Source organism: Pieris brassicae, unplaced genomic scaffold (genome assembly GCF_905147105.1).
Source record: "Pieris brassicae unplaced genomic scaffold, ilPieBrab1.1, whole genome shotgun sequence".
NCBI classification, from domain to species: domain Eukaryota; kingdom Metazoa; phylum Arthropoda; class Insecta; order Lepidoptera; family Pieridae; genus Pieris; species Pieris brassicae.
The window spans coordinates 22,501-27,500 of NW_025575913.1; the positions used below are offsets into that span (position 1 = coordinate 22,501).

The 5,000-nt window shown below is 44.4% G+C and overlaps 2 non-coding genes across 2 annotated transcripts in view; both read right to left on the minus strand.

The window, feature by feature from the left end:
- The window catches only part of LOC123719199, a 157-nt gene extending 122 nt beyond the window's left edge, over window positions 1-35 (minus strand). The window contains exon 1 of the ribosomal RNA XR_006755265.1: window positions 1-35. This exon is cut by the window's left edge and continues 122 nt beyond it. This is a non-coding gene — a ribosomal RNA (5.8S ribosomal RNA).
- A 352-nt stretch (window positions 36-387) lies between these two features.
- On the minus strand, window positions 388-2,293 carry LOC123719201. Its single transcript, XR_006755267.1, has one exon. It is a non-coding gene; the product is annotated as a small subunit ribosomal RNA (ribosomal RNA).
- Between the last annotated feature and the right edge of the window lie 2,707 nt (window positions 2,294-5,000).

Sequence of the window (5,000 nt, forward strand, 5' to 3'; positions counted from 1 at the left end):
CGACCCGCGAGCCAAGTGATCCACCGTTCAGGGTAATCGTTTTGTTTTTGTGTGTGTTTTTGTATGAGAAAATATAAAAGGTGCGAAAAAATTAAACAAAAAAATTTGAAAATAATACTTATCATTAACGTGTACGACAAATGAAAAGAAAGAAAATCTCTTTTATTTGCGTGGTTGTACACAAAAATTATAAAATATTATTTCAAAGTATCAATAGGCGATAGCGAACGCTAATCAAAGCGTGTCGCAACGCACACGTCGCGAATCGACGAGAGAGAGTCAACCGTCTCGGATTCGATTTTGATTCGTATCATTCACGTGTTTTTGTATTTTTTTCTTTTTTTGCGAGTCTTTGACAACAACAAAACAAAAAGAAAAAACCAACGTTAATGATCCTTCCGCAGGTTCCCCTACGGAAACCTTGTTACGACTTTTACTTCCTCTAAATGATCAAGTTTGGTCAACTTCCCAGCAACGCCGACGGCCGTGAGGCCACCGCGTGTCGGTCCGAAGACCTCACTAAATCATTCAATCGGTAGTAGCGACGGGCGGTGTGTACAAAGGGCAGGGACGTAATCAACGCGAGCTTATGACTCGCGCTTACTAGGAATTCCTCGTTTATGGGGGATAATTGCAAACCCCAATCCCCAGCACGAAGGAGTTTCAACGGGTTGCCCGGGCCTCTAGGCCAGGGAGAACATGTTGATTCCTTCAGTGTAGCGCGCGTGCGGCCCAGGACATCTAAGGGCATCACAGACCTGTTATTGCTCAATCTCGTGCGGCTCGAAGCCGCCGGTCCCTCTAAGAAGAATTTTAATACGTCGCCAGTGAGTTGCGCTCCCCGAGAGTCGCGCACACCTTGAATGACGACGCCTATTTAGCAGGCTAGAGTCTCGTTCGTTACCGGAATTAACCAGACAAATCGCTCCACCAACTAAGAACGGCCATGCACCACCACCCACCGAATCAAGAAAGAGCTGTTAATCTGTCAATCCTTCCGGTGTCCGGGCCTGGTGAGATTTCCCGTGTTGAGTCAAATTAAGCCGCAGGCTCCACTCCTGGTGGTGCCCTTCCGTCAATTCCTTTAAGTTTCAGCTTTGCAACCATACTCCCCCCGGAGTCCAAAATCTTTGGTTTCCCGGAAGCTGCCCGCCGAGCCATTGTAGTAACGTCGGCGGATCGCTAGATGACATATTTACGGTTAGAACTAGGGCGGTATCTAATCGCCTTCGAACCTCTAACTTTCGTTCTTGATTGATGAAAACACCTTTGGCAAATGCTTTCGCTGATGTTCGTCTTGCGACGATCCAAGAATTTCACCTCTAACGTCGCAATACGAATGCCCCCAGTTATCCCTATTAATCATTACCTCGGAGTTCTGAAAACCAACAAAATAGAACCGAGATCATATTCTATTATTCCATGCACGAAATATTCAAGCGGCATTTTGAGCCCGCTTTGAGCACTCTAATTTGTTCAAAGTAAAATTGTCGGCCCACCTCGACACTCACCGAAGAGCACCGCGATAGGATTTTGATATTGAACCGGCGTTTTACCGCCGGCTCACCGACGATATGCTCCGCAGACGTGTCAGTATCACCGCGGATGCGGTGCACCGACAGCGCGGCGCACAAATGCAACTACGAGCTTTTTAACCGCAACAATTTTAGTATACGCTATTGGAGCTGGAATTACCGCGGCTGCTGGCACCAGACTTGCCCTCCAATTGTTCCTCGTTAAAATATTTAAAGTGTACTCATTCCGATTACGAGGCCTCGTAAGAGTCCCGTATCGTTATTTTTCGTCACTACCTCCCCGTGCCGGGAGTGGGTAATTTGCGCGCCTGCTGCCTTCCTTGGATGTGGTAGCCGTTTCTCAGGCTCCCTCTCCGGAATCGAACCCTGATTCCCCGTTACCCGTGACAACCATGGTAGTCGCAGAAACTACCATCGAAAGTTGATAAGGCAGACATTTGAAAGATGCGTCGCCGGTACTGGACCGTGCGATCGGCAAAAGTTATCCAGATTCATCAAAATTAACGACTTCGGACGCATGGCCCTCCGCCGATTGGTTTTGATCTAATAAAAGCACTCATCCCATCACTGGTCAGAGTTCTGATTGCATGTATTAGCTCTAGAATTACCACAGTTATCCAAGTAACTGAGTAAGATCTAAGGAACCAAAACTGATATATTGAGCCATTCGCGGTATCGCCTTAATACGGCTTGCACTGAGACATGCATGGCTTAATCTTTGAGACAAGCATATAACTACTGGCAGGATCAACCAGGGAGCTGCTTACGCAAACGACACGCCTACACCGCGGTCACGCGGCTTCGGCGAGCCGCTGGCTCGGCGGCGTCGAGGGGCGCGCGCTTGCGCGCGCGCCTTCTCGACACGCGTGAACGTAACGCGTCGAATTTGCACGCGACGCGACGTTCGCGCTTCATATCGATAGACTAACTTTGACCGGTCTACGAGCGGCCGTCCCGTCACGATCTCGCAACGAGGTGATGTACAACGATGCTCGACCACTGTGAGGGACATAAAACTGCAACGAACACGACCCCGCGGGCGGGAATCGATGTTGTGACAATTTGAAAATTGAACATTCATCTAAACGCAACTTCTCAATTTTTATTCAATACGTTATTGTAAACATATTAAAACTCGGCTGGCAATTACATGCGCACACACACGCATGATTCGCACTAGATACGATCAACGCCCGGAGCTTGAGGGATAAATTCCAACACGACGCTGCGCACACCGTTTCGACGATGGGCGCGTGTGCGTCCTCTTTTATACATTCTTTCCATATACGGTCGCCGTGGCGACCGCGCACGTGTCGAACACGCTAGGCGCCCTGCGTTGAGGTGTGCCTAGAAGCGTATTCTTTTAACATCACAGATAACACCGGGGGAGACGGTCCCAAATCTTGGTCGATTGGTAACATCACCATACGGTCTGCGAACGCGGTGCTATAATATAATTTTATATTATATTATATAAAATATGAGGAGGAGTAGTATGTATATTCTTTGTTATTTTGTGTTGACACAAGAGAGATATATAAAATGTACTATACACCACACACACAGAGAGAGAGAGAGCTGGGAAAGATCTCGGCGGTCTCGCATTCGAAATACGAATTTGATATAATTTCCTCCGAAAATCCATACCCATATCTATATCATCCATGCGCGAATATATGTATATAATATTCTCACACTTCGCACAAACACAAAAACAAAAACAAGAACACATTCTCTCTCGTCCGTCGTTCGTGTCTATTATATAGACGAACGACGCGCGGCAACGAGAACGAGTCGACGCTGTGCGCACGACTGTTTCGCTCCACATCTATACCGAGAGCAATAGTCCGCGTCGGCATTGGAGCGGACGTCGAATGTTTCTCGTAGAGCGAGCGAGAGAGAGACGATTTTTCATTTTATTATGTATGTGTATTGGCGTGCAGTAGTAGCACGTAGTAGTACTAGTAGTAGTAGTAAAAAATATTATTATTTATTTTATTGACTGATATGATTTTGTTTGTTTTCTTTTTTTTGCATAGACATTTGTATTGATAGATATGTTTCTCGTTGAAGCTCGCAGCACACGCTCAGAGAAATGGCAATGTGGGTTTATTTGAAGAAAAAAAAAACAATTAATTTATTAATAATATGTATGTATGTATGTATGTATGTATGTATGTATAATAATGAATTATAATAATTATTCCGATGCAACGTCAGAGGAAAATGTTTCTCGTACAGGTGCGGCGCGCGACGGCCGGCCGCTCGACAGTTTCGCGCCGAATGTTTCTCGTTGAAGCTCGCAGCACACGCTCAGAGAAATGGCAATGTGGGTTTATTTGAAGAAAAGAAAAAACAAAAAAAACAATTATATTTATTAATAATATGTATGTATGTATGTATGTATGTATGTATGTATAATAATGAATTATAATAATTATTCCGATGCAACGTCAGAGGAAAATGTTTCTCGTACAGGTGCGGCGCGCGACGGCCGGCCGCTCGACAGTTTCGCGCCGAATGTTTCTCGTTGAAGCTCGCAGCACACGCTCAGAGAAATGGCAATGTGGGTTTATTTGAAGAAAAAAAAAAAAAAAAAAAAACAATTAATTTATTAATAATATGTATGTATGTATGTATGTATGTATGTATAATAATGAATTATAATAATTATTCCGATGCAACGTCAGAGGAAAATGTTTCTCGTACAGGTGCGGCGCGCGACGGCCGGCCGCTCGACAGTTTCGCGCCGAATGTTTCTCGTTGAAGCTCGCAGCACACGCTCAGAGAAATGGCAATGTGGGTTTATTAATAATATGTATGTATGTATGTATGTATAATAATGAATTATAATAATTATTCCGATGCAACGTCAGAGGAAAATGTTTCTCGTACAGGTGCGGCGCGCGACGGCCGGCCGCTCGACAGTTTCGCGCCGAATGTTTCTCGTTGAAGCTCGCAGCACACGCTCAGAGAAATGGCAATGTGGGTTTATTTGAAGAAAAGAAAAAACAAAAAAAACAATTATATTTATTAATAATATGTATGTATGTATGTATGTATGTATGTATGTATAATAATGAATTATAATAATTATTCCGATGCAACGTCAGAGGAAAATGTTTCTCGTACAGGTGCGGCGCGCGACGGCCGGCCGCTCGACAGTTTCGCGCCGAATGTTTCTCGTTGAAGCTCGCAGCACACGCTCAGAGAAATGGCAATGTGGGTTTATTTGAAAAAAAAAAAAAAAAAAAAAAAAACAATTAATTTATTAATAATATGTATGTATGTATGTATGTATGTATGTATAATAATGAATTATAATAATTATTCCGATGCAACGTCAGAGGAAAATGTTTCTCGTACAGGTGCGGCGCGCGACGGCCGGCCGCTCGACAGTTTCGCGCCGAATGTTTCTCGTTGAAGCTCGCAGCACACGCTCAGTATTTATTAATAATATGTATG